Source organism: Camponotus floridanus, unplaced genomic scaffold, assembly GCF_003227725.1.
Source record: "Camponotus floridanus strain SB8 unplaced genomic scaffold, Cflo_v7.5 scaffold522, whole genome shotgun sequence".
Taxonomy (NCBI): domain Eukaryota; kingdom Metazoa; phylum Arthropoda; class Insecta; order Hymenoptera; family Formicidae; genus Camponotus; species Camponotus floridanus.
Window position 1 is genome coordinate 16,221 of NW_020229684.1, and position 12,733 is coordinate 28,953.

A 12,733-nucleotide genomic window follows, 5' to 3' on the forward strand; every position below is an offset into this window, starting at 1 on the left:
CTGTATTACACGATACATAAAATTTATAACTAGAATTCTGTCTTGAATTATTATTATAGATTGTGTAAAATAAGTATTAGGGAATAAATCATCTTAAACATTTTTATATTTATTATTTTTATTATTGCACAAAAATAAAAAAAATAAACACAAAATAAAAATCGATTTAAAAAACTTAATATTTTTAATAATAAACTTAATATTTTTAATAATACTTAATATCTTTAATAATATATTAAATATTTTAATATTTAATATATTTTTCAAAATCAGGAACGAGGAGACATTATAAACTTTAAAATATGAAAGAAAACAATTGCTTAACACAAAAATAGTTTCTAATAACAGAATTGATAAAACCCTTCTGAAAAAAATTCTGGATACGTCCATGTCATAATTATATTAAGTTATTATTATTATTATATTATATATTATTATAAAAGTATTAATCATCCACTGACTCATTTTGAATTTCTTCTTTTTGTCTTCGATTTATTCGATCGCCGGCATGTTGCAACCATGATTTTAATACTTTTTGCACATTGGCGATAGAAATATTCCGATCAGTAACGAGAGTTTCTGAAAAAAATTTCAATATGTTTTAACAATTCGTTCGTGAACAAAATTTTAGCAGAAATTTTATTAAATTCTGTGGGTCTCTTTTTTTATAATTAAACCCTTTACACTATTCATTTCTGTCTTTCTTATTGTAAAAGAAAGACAAAAGAAAATTAGCGCAAAGTACAGCTAAACAGACATCGACGTTATATTTAGCTGTACTTTGCAGACTTTTGTGCTTGTAAAACATGGGTTTAATGAGAACGCAAATAATACCGGTCTTGCAGTTAAACTGTGATCAATTTTGTTAGTAATTTGTTGTTATTTTGCTAACATTTTATTAATGGAACAAACAAATTACTAAAAATGTATTGATTTAGTCATACAGAACATAAATATAAAACATTTGAAATAAAAAACGTTATATACGATATTATAAGTAGATTATAAGAAACTAACATATATATGTACGTACAATTAATACGATCAAAAGTGATAAGAAGATTAGAATAATATGAAAACGTCTAAAATGTTTAAAAAAGTTGATAAAAACTATATATGTGATTTGATAGAATAATTTTTAAGTTATTATTGATAATAGTTAAAATAAATCGGCAGATAATAAATGTTTACAACTTTTTATCTTTTTATATTATAATTATCAAACTCGATAAAACATATTCGTAAATTACTATAAACATTGGTTATTGTGTTCCAAAATTCAATGTCAGTGCTAAAAATCTATAGTACACGTGTGTGTGTGTGTGTGTGTGGTGTGTGTGTGTGTGTTGTGTGTGTGTGTGTGTGTGTGTGTGTGTGTGTGTGTGTTGGTGTGTGTGTGGTGTGTGTGTTGTGTGTGTGTGTGTGTGTGTGTGTGTGTGTTGTGTGTGTGTGGTGTGTGGTGTGTGTGTGTGTGTGTGGTGTGTGTGTGTGTGTGTGTGTGTGTGTGTTGTGTGTGTGTGTGTGTGTGTGTGTGTGTGTGTGTGTGTGGTGTGTGTGTGTGTGTGTGTGTGTGTGTGTGGTGTTGTGTGTGTGTGTGTGTGTGTGTGTGTGGTGGTGTGTGTGTGGTGTGTGTGTGTGTGTGTGTGTGTGTGTGTGTGTGTGTGTGTGTGTGTGTGTGTGTGTGTGTGTGTGTGTGTGTGTGTGTGTGTGTGTGTGTGTGTGTGTGTGTGTGTGTGGTGTGTGTGTGTGTGTGTGTGTGTGTGTGTGTGTGTGTGTGTGTGTGTGTGGTGTGTGTGTGTGTGTGTGTGTTGTGTGTGTGTGTGTGTGTGTGTGTGGTGTGTGTGTGTGTGTGTGTGTGTGTGTGTGTGTGGTGTGTGGTGTGTGCGTGTGTGCGTGTGTGCGTGTGTGTGCGTGTGTGGTGTGTGCGTGTGTGCGTGTGTGGTGGTGCGTGTGTGCGTGTGTGCGTGTGTGCGTGTGTGTGTGTGTGTGTGTGTGTGTGTGTGTGTATGCGTGTAATGTAAACTAGATTTTTAGCACCGGCAATGAATTTTGAAATTTAGCCATTGTAACTGTACGTGATAGAGTAATATGAAAAAAAGTAATAAAGGAATATATTCATATATAAATAAAAATATGTCAAACTATATTTTTTCTTATATTGAAATTATAAAGAATTTTTTCTTCTTTTCACACAAATGAAATGTGTGTTTTAATAGAACATAAAACTGAAATAATTTTAGAAAATTGTCATTGTAAAAATGGAGTGTAAACAAAAAATTATTTTAATATTTCCAGAAAAAGAAATAGGAAATGAACCATACCAATAATGAGATTGATGAATTTCATGTTCTGAGTTTCAATCTTATTTTTTTTTATTAGTCCAAGTCATTTGGTAAGCTAACGTATCAGCTATTGTTAAACGCATCGCGTTTCGTACATGTTTATGTGGGGTTATACCTCCTATTGTCCGAATCATTCTTTGCTGTAAAAAATATAAAATATGCTTGTGTTGCAATTTATTATTATTATCTTGGTAGTATCGATTATTTTTAACTATATTCTTTACTACTATATTTACTACTATTAAACTGGCACATTTATAAATAAAAATCACAAAAAGGTAGTAATCAGCATTTCCTTAGAAATTATTTTTATATTAGTTCTTCTATTTTAAATTTTTGTACGTTTTGGTATCAAATTTTTTCAAAGCAATATTCTTATATTATGACATAAAATTCTTATTGATTTTTAAAATAGTACAAAAACAACAGCATTTAAAACAATAAAATTTTAATTTAAAACATTAGTTTTACTCTTAATACTTTTATCATACGCTATTACTGTCGCTTGTACAAAATTAAAGAATTTTACACGTAAAATAATGAATGTGCAAAATTGTTAAAAACTGTTACGTTTGTATACATGTTTTCAAATATAAAAAAGTCCACATGAAAAAAGATTAGAAAAATTGTGAAAAGAGAGAGAATTTTTTAAAATCTTTAAAAAAATCTTATATCTTTGTTTATAGAATATATGTAGAATATAGAATATGTTCTTTTCATTTCAATATATATATATATATATATATATATATATATATATATATTTTTTTTTTTTTTTTTAAACACTATTCAATTGTTTTATATTTTTGTTTTCGATATTTTTATCATGTTGCATGTCTTGTAATTTAGAAAGATATTTCCATTTAACTTTAATGTTTTTATTAATAAACAATACTTACATATTACAATCGAGTAGTACAATCTTCACAAAGTCTTTTATTAAATTCATCTAATTTCTTAACATTAAAAATCGGCAAATCCAAATCAATATTTTCTCCTTGTAACTGGTGTGGATTTGAATCTAAAAGTATTTGTCGTATTCCTATCACAGTACGTAAAATCGTTGAAATATCGTTCCGACAAACTCCTATTTAGAAACAATTGCAATATAAATAATGATATAAGTAATGATAAGTAATTTGTCTTTCGGTTTATAAGTAATGATCGAGTTCACAATTGTTAGGAAATAATTCTGCTATTTCTACTAGTAAATGTATGATTGCTAATATATAATACATTAATTACATTTGCAAAAGTGATATTTAACATCCTTTAGGATGTTATTCTAATAAACAAGTATAATTGTATTTTCCGTTATCATTATTATTTGATATACATGCATTGTTTATTATAATCAATTTCGATTAGTTGATCAAAATTTGAAGATAGTTAATATTTCAGAAGTATTATTTTGTTTTCAAGATTTTTGTGAAAAATTTTCATTTTATCATTTGATCATTACATAATATAAATAAGATAATATAATCCATATAATGGAGAAAAACAGAAATTAATGTTGTGATAAAACCATGTTTTGATATTTATTATCTAATTATTATGGATCAATCATTTATTATTGATAATAATAATAATAGTTTTTAAAATAGAATAACTGACACATCACAATAATAAAAATAAATTTAAAGAAAAATACTGTGAGATTATAAAAGAGAGTTATGACATTAATTTTTAGTTTTTGTTTTATCGAATATAAGTGGGTTTTTACTTTATTGAAACTTACTGCAACATTCTTGATGATTATCTATTTTTTGCTTTTGGCTGGTATTTTGTGATGTCTGCATTTCATGATGACTGCCTGATTTTTGTTCCTTGTCTGTTTCTGTATTTCGATCATTTAGCTGTAATTTTTGGATATTATTTTCACTATTCCATGATTGATTCTTGCCATTTTTTTTATTATGTAAGATTCCAACAAGTAATGGTATATCTGTTTAAAAATAAGATTAAAATAAGATTTAAGTAGATTAAAAATTTATTATAAAATAAAATGTTATAGAAATAAAATATTATAGAAAGAATATATAAATATTCTAGAAAGAAAAGAATAAGCATATGTACAACGAAAGGTACAATTTTATATTTTACATATAAAAAACTCACTTGTTACAACAATATTTTTGATTGTTGGTTTTTCTGACACTTTTGATTTTGATTCAGTTTTCGTGATGCATAAAGGATCTGTAATAACAATATAAAATAAGATATAACAAAAAAGATTATTATTTTATGAATAATTTAAATAATTAATAAAACGAATATTCATTACATTTATTAGTTTTAATCTGAACAATTGAAATATTCAACAATATAAAAAAATAAATAAGGCTGGTATATGTTTAAGCAAATAGAATAAAATAAAGCTCAACAAACTGTAAAGTTAAGGGATGACTAAATAATTTAATTTACATTTTCTTTGATTTAAAAAGATTAAGTAAAGTCGAAATGTCTCTTATTTATATTATTGTATTATCACTGATGTAAATTAAGTTATATAATCATACCGAATGATTTTATAGTTTGCTCGATTTTTGACCTTAATTTTATTTTATTTGTTTCATACATTCAATTTATAATAAACGTGAATTTACATCGAAAATAGTTTCTTTTTTATAATTTGTTCTATGCAACTGATAAAAAATTTATTAACTTAAAATATAAAATGTTATAAAAACTTTATACCTTCATGTGTAAGTATATCAGCCTGTAATTCTAAAGAAATATCTTTTCGAATAAAGTGAAAAAGAAAATAAATTCGTCTTTCTCAAAAATTTGTTCCTTAGTGCAATCTAGTAATCTACAAAAATTTTATATTATGAAATAGAAAATATTTATTTTTATTTCTAATATTTTTAATATTTTTTATAAAATATACATCACCATTTTCATTCCATGATTCTTTAATCGACGTATGACAAAATTCTCTTGCATTTAGTGATTTGTAATTTGTTGGAGGTTTATTATTACCTGACGGAATTTATTTTAATCCATTATTATCACAATATATTTAAATAGTTTCCAAAAAAAATGTATATAATACAATACATACATGAATTTTCTGTTGGCTCTATTAGATTTTTATTTGTTGTTTGGTTCATTGAATGTTGACTACTCTTCCTCTTAATAGCTTTTGTCTTTGTTTGACTTTCCTCTTCTTCCTCAGAAGAAGAATTGGAAGAGGAAGAAAGAAAACGATATGGTTTTTGAATTGCACGTTTTTGTGAAACCTCAGTATTTTTCTTTTTTGTCACTTCCGCAAGTTTTCATCATTCGTTGAAATATCTAAAGTATTGTTCTCAACTTCTCTCGCTTCTTTGAAAGTATCTTTATATCAAATATAAAATAAATATTTAATTTCTATAAGTTACATATATTGGAAAGAAATATTTATCAATTACATACCGAAAGGTCCTAATAATTTGGAATATGGAACTGTTATCCACTTTTCTTGAGGCTTTGTTCCTCTTTTACTTTCATTAGTAGCATTCTTATTTTTGGGTGGCCATTTAAAAACTTGAGACTTTAAGATAATTCAAGAATCCGGTATTGTAGCGGTATTGTACCATTCCGGTATTGTACCATTCATCCCAAAAAACAACAAAATACGAGTACATGTCTGAAAATTAAATTTTATGTATTTTATTAGTTTTATGTGTAAATAATATTTAAATTATTAATTAGGTCTGAATTACTTTAATTAGACTTATATTTATCTCAATTATTTATGTTTGAATTACTTTAATTAGACTTATATTTATCTCAATTATTTATGTTTGTTTTCAAAATAACAATAAATAATATTCAAGGCCAACATACCGCAGTATAATTCCTAGGTTAATTAATCAAAATCATCAAATCCGAAGATATCTTTTCCATCCTAACGTAAAATAAATAAGTGTTAGCAAAATTTGTCACAAAGTATTAAAACACGTTTATGAATAATATATACAATACTTATACGAACTGATTACAATGGGAAATATACAAAATAATGTTCACGAACCCTTCGGTCAGTAAGCTTATTGTTCACCGAATGTTAAACAAGGATAAGCAATAAATCATGCGCATTCATACATGAAACGGAACGCAGCCTATGGGTGCATTTGAGGAGACACTATTCGCGGCGCGAATTTTGACGCTATTTATCGCTATCAGCTGTTTGCGGAGCTAGCTAATAGCGCTATTAAACGCAATAATGACAATTTATGGTAGATGGTAATTAATTATATACATTTTTTATTTTTGTAGATGATATGTCATCTTTTCAGGAGCAATAATACAAGATTTAAATAGGTTACAGTTCTAAGATCTATTCTTTTCAGCTGCACTTGTTGCAGTATTAATCTTTCCTCCTTTTCTCTCCAACGTAGAGAAAAAAGAATGTAGTTGTAATGAAAACATTACTGATATTTCATACTAATGTTTAATGGAAAAATTATAAATGATATAAAATCATAAAATATATTTGACATGATATTCACTAAATTTATAAAAAATAAAAATATAAAGTGTAAGGCTATAAAAGTATAAAATATACTTTTATATAAACTATAAAATTTACTTATAAACTATTTATAAAAACTATTATTACTATTATAAAAGCTATTATAAAAATTATTAATTATAAAATATTATTTATAAAATATTCATATTAATATAATTATATACATTATAATAATATATTATATAATAAATATTAGAAAATATTTTTTTATATTTTTGATACTTATGTAAGAATTCATACATGTTATATTTTTTATACTGCTGTATGTATAAGAGGTAAAAAACAATATGATTTTCCATATGGAACACATACAGCTTTTGTACAAACATCATCAGAATTAAAAGTTTGTATATTTGACCATGTATTTCCTACAACAATGTTAAACTGTAATGAACTTATAGGATAATTCTCAAGCTCAACTGGATTTAATAAAGTTTTTCCTTTTAAAATTATGTTGTTATTATAAATACAAATATTTGTTATGGACAGAATATTATTATTTTTTAAATAACAAAATCTATTATTAATTTTCTTGAAAGTATGAAATCTTTATAAACAATATTGTCGAATGAATCTATTCTTGTTTCCGCGGACTTTTTGGCATTAAAATTTTTTACTTGTGGTTTTAAAATTGTGTCTATTTTTTTACAAAAATTGCAATTAGCTCGTTCAACAATTCTATTAAACAATTGTTGTAATGGTTTATCACCTTTTTTTAATTGTTTCTTTATACTAAATAAGAAACTTTCAAAAGGAAATCTGCTGAAAGAATCTAAGTTGCCAAATTTTGCAACATCATTAGATAAATGAATTAAATTGTGAATATTATTATATAAATCATGAATTCTTCTCCATATAGATGTTGACATGTTTTTACAAAATAAATTAATAAATCTTTAGCATATTCATTATTATTGATAATACAATCTGTTTTATGGCATAAGATTCTAATTGCACAATGCAATGCGTTAAAATGTATCATATATTTATCAGATAAATAATTTTGTAATATAACAGGACCTATATATAATAAAAATAGTCGTAACTCAGTAGCTTTCCACCGATCAATTTCATCTAAGCTGCGGGTTTTTCGTGCAAATTCTGCTGGAATCCATTTTGAAATACGTTTTAAACTTGCAAATATTTTTTTTATCATATTTGCACTAAACTTAACAGACTTAAACTGTCCTTTAACAAAAAGTTGTAACATTTTTTTTACGACAGCAAGACAAACAAGATGCATATAATCGAGGGGAAATTGACTGATCATTCCTAAGTTTACTTGTTCAAAAATAAATGTTCCATTGTGATGATCTTCATTTTTCCTTTCAATGAAGTTTTCATCAGTTCTTAATTCTGCATTGAGATCAAGAAATACCATTCTATAAGAGATGTATTTACCTCGTTGTATGCATTTTGAACAGCCAAAGTAACCATTAAATCCTTTTGTACATGTTACAAAAGATCGAGCTGGTGTATCACAAATGACCGCCCTAATTGTTACTTTAAATTGTAAATTTCCATCAAACTGGAAACCCTCATCATGTAATGTTTTATATTCTTTAATAAAATCTTCAAGAAATATATTAGGACATTCTGGCTTATTATATCCATGATAAGTACCAATAATAAATGGTTCAGCAATTACTGGATAAATTTGACCTAATATTGGATATAATTGACTTTTAGAACTTTTCGCCAATGGTTAGGAATCCATCTATATTAATATTTATTTGAATATCATGAGATACTTTATTTATATCCAAAGCTTTCAAATGATCAATTAAGGCGTTCTTTAAACCGTAATGGAAATATTGATCTGGCGATACATCGCGTAACATAACATTGTTTGGTATATGCAAAAGTGTACGTGAATCCAATGGAAGATTTTGTAACTCGCTAATATTTTCAACATTTTTTAAAACTTTTAATAAAGCTCCTGTTGCTTTGTGACTGATGTTAAATCGACATACATTGCATTAATTCTTTTTTAAAAATTTAATTCTGTTTTTTTTGTATTAATTACTTTGTATGAACATAGTTCAGTGTCCATTTCATTACTTAATACTACTTCATGTACATGACATTCATTTTTATGATCACAAACTTCTGTTTCAATAACCGAATAATTGTCTTGTAATATATTTTCTTGTGGTGGATACACATTATCATTACTACTTTTTTTATTTGAACTGCACGTTAAATTGCAGATTTTACGAACAAGTCTCCGATTCCTTTGACTTTTAGATAAATTTCTAAACGCTTTTCGTTCAGACATCTAAAATATATTAATCTAAAAGTTTGCGGTATCTATAGGTGTATTATTTTCATTCATTATAACCTAATAGAGGATTAATTATTAATTTATTCTAAGATTAATATTAGTATATCAGTTAATGTTTTACTTACTGCGAAACATACCGTTGTATTTTTTATTATATTGCACTCACTTATTAAAAGCATTAAATGTCTATTCACTTCTAAGCACTAAATTTCTATTGTATTGTACTATCAATAAAAATGTATTTTTATTAGCACTAGTACATACAATTTTTTAGGTTAAACCTGCCTCTTGAATATGTTATTTTTATGGCTGCGGTCAAGACTGCATTACGAATGCTCCGAAACATCATTCTATCTTTATTCTCATAGAATATAGAACAAAGATAGAATGATGTTTCAAAGCATCCAGAGCGTCTTCTCGACCGCAGCCTATGATATCTTCTGAAACATTAAATGGATCTCTCATTAAAGATATCATAATTTTGTCTGGTTTCTGAGCTGTCCATATAACAGCGCATGTGCATTTGAAGGCTCAGAAACCATACAACATAATGATATCTTTTATGAGAGATCAAACTGATATCATTTAGCATGATATCAAAAAGATAACAATTTCAAGAAATCTCTCAAATGAGATATCTTAAAGAGTTCTCTTAGTAGATGCCTCTGGTAAATGATGATTATGAGATACCATTTGGATATCATTTTCAAGATAACTAAATGTTTTCCTCAAGAAGTTCTCCTAAAGTTTTCATTCTGACAAGCGTGTTATCTGGGTTATTTCGAAAATCACAAAACGGAAAATTTTTCTATTCGGTTTAATCTATTTACCTAACAGAGACGATTCAGTTATCTGAACATTCTATATACAGAATGTCTAACATAAAAATCTCTATCAAAAACATGCAAGTAATTCTCGTTAAACTCAATTAAAACGTCCTTTATCATTTTGTAAACAATCACGTAAAATTTTGACATATTAATTAAAGAAGATCTTAAGTAACATATAATATGGTAAAGTGTAAGAGGTTCAATCTATCACGCTGTAGATAGAGGTTCAGTACAAGTCCGTTAAAAAAGTCTCCAAACCATGATAACAGCTCGTAGCAAAACAGCGTGACACGTTTGATGAGAGCTCCTCTCACCGCTCCTCTGTGCGCATAGTATCAGGTTACAATGTTACGGCTTTCATCGCCGCGCACTTATACTTTGGCAAATTTATTAAAATAAATATTTCAAAATTTCGCGTGATTATTTGCAAAATGATATAGAACTTTTTGATTTAGTTTTACACTTCACGAGATTTACTTATAGATTTTCGATGATTACTTTATATCATATACCTTGTATATACAAAAGAACATGTTTTAAGATATTTTTTTCTTTTATACATTTAGTCGCATCTTAGGTACAACATATCGGAAACCTTGTTTACAGAATGATAAATATAATATTATCAATTTTGTAGTATTTGTATACGTTGAAATAAAAATATTGGTTGGAAACTGTCTTTAAATTATACAATTGATCTAAATGAAATGTCCTCAAATTAAACATTTTATCTCAATATACTTTTAAGGAATATTTTTAAATCTCAAATTAAACGTTTTACGCAAATGTTTTTCAAGTTTCAAACAGTGTTAGTACTAATTTCTTTTATTGGACGTATTTTTTGAGTCCATTCGGAAGAAAAATTCAATATTGTGAATTTTTAATTGCAATTCATAAAACTTTAAGACAACTTTTTTATAATTAAATATATTAGTCCAAAAATGCTTTAAAAATTTAGTTCTTAGAAATCATAAAAGATTTGCATTATTATTTTTCATAAAAATCATCTTTTAAAAATTCATGTCAACGTATAGTTTTAAATATTATATATTCCGAATAAATATTACATACTCTTTTAGGACAGACTATTGTAATTATATTTCTTCTCAATTGCGATTTTTTTCACGTACATATTCATATGTATATACATTATCTGTTCATATGTACACATATTATTATTATATATATAATATATATATTAATTGTAAAGAATGCTGTGTACGCATATATTTATTTAAAATTATATTTATTTAAAAACATATATTTCAAATTCTACGTTGACATGTAATAAATTCTTTAAAAACTACTTGTTATAAAAGATAATAATGCCAAATTTTATTTAATGTTATTTTGTGATAATTATATATTTTTGAATATTTGTAAAATAAATATTTAATTATAAAGAAATTGTTTTACAGTTTTATAAATGTATAATTCAAAATATTTAATTTTTTTAAAGTGGGTTGAAGAAATGCTTTTGACAAAAAGAAATTAATTTTAAAAGTTAAATAAATTTGGAGTATGCCTAAATAACATTGGATTAAATTTGTTTTGGAATATAAAATATATCTTAGAAGTATATTGGGATAAAATGTTTACCCACAGGGCACAAAATACTAAAAGACGACAAAAAGATGTCTTTTTCTAAGTCGACTTTTGGACATGGCGAAAAAGATGTCTTATAGATGTCTTTTCGTCATGTCGAAAAAACGACTAAAAAAGACGTCCTTTCGTCGACCTTTTAAAAGTCTAGAATTTGTACGTCCAAAAAGATAACTTAAAAAGACGACGAAAAGATGTCTTTTCTAAGTCGACTTTTGGACATGGCGAAAAAGATGTCTTATAGATGTCTTTTCATCATGTCGAAAAGACGACTAAAACAAGATGTCCTTTCGTCGACTTTTTAAAGTCTAGAATTTGTACGTCCAAAAAGATAACTTAAAAAGACGACGAAAAGATGTCTTTTCTAAGTCGACTTTTGGACATGGCGAAAAAGACGTCTTATAGATGTCTTTTCATCATGTTGAAAAGACGACTAAAACAAGACGTCCTTTCGTCGACCTTTTAAAGTCTAGAATTTGTACGTCCAAACCCAGACAACACAGGACATTCATTTTATGTCCATTTTATGTCCGCACGTCCATGGACATAAAATAAACGTCCATCGTACATCCGGTTTAAGACATCCGTTAATGGGCAATATTTGGACGTCCACAATTTGGATGTCCGGTCTTGGAGGTCAAAGTTTCTCGCAAGCACACAAGCATGTATGTATTAGTTCGTTCGTTTACCGCTACGTGACTTGCGATGCGCTATCTTTCTCGTATTTAAGTTTCAGTTATGAGAATTATATAAAGTTTTGCAAAAGATAACAAATAAGATTAAAAATGTATTGTTCAATTTAATTTCTGATCTAAAGCGGGTTTCAGATATTAAATTAATTTTATAAGTCGGATAAGTAAATGTTCCGACGAATAAACGAAAATAATTTTTCATTATATCTATTTAAGATGTAAAGTGCAATATGCAAGTATAAATTATAAATAAAATTTTTATACAAAATTTTTATGTAAAATTTTATATGAAATAGATAAATTATATTATTATTTAGGGATTGAAATATATATGTTTCGTTTAAAAATTATGATATGATTTAGTCGTCTTTTAGTCCATTCTTGTTTTAAGTCATCTTTTGGCTTGACAGATAATATATGTGAACTAAAATCGGTCATGAGCCGACTTTTAGTCGACTTTT

At 26.5% G+C, this 12,733-nt stretch overlaps 1 long non-coding RNA gene across 6 annotated transcripts; it reads right to left on the bottom strand.

Moving 5' to 3' along the window:
* Positions 1-374: 374 nt before the first annotated feature.
* Positions 375-9,582, bottom strand: LOC112639242. 6 transcript variants are annotated; one of them, XR_003123390.1, is made up of 11 exons: positions 9,315-9,582; positions 6,177-6,237; positions 5,763-5,976; positions 5,410-5,684; positions 5,241-5,327; positions 5,043-5,157; positions 4,464-4,541; positions 4,084-4,290; positions 3,242-3,429; positions 2,322-2,482; positions 375-579 (listed from the first exon to the last, which is right to left on the bottom strand). It is a non-coding gene; the product is annotated as an uncharacterized LOC112639242 (long non-coding RNA). The 6 variants fall into 6 exon arrangements; XR_003123388.1 differs by having other exon boundaries at positions 9,286-9,582; XR_003123389.1 differs by having other exon boundaries at positions 9,274-9,582.
* Between the last annotated feature and the right edge of the window lie 3,151 nt (positions 9,583-12,733).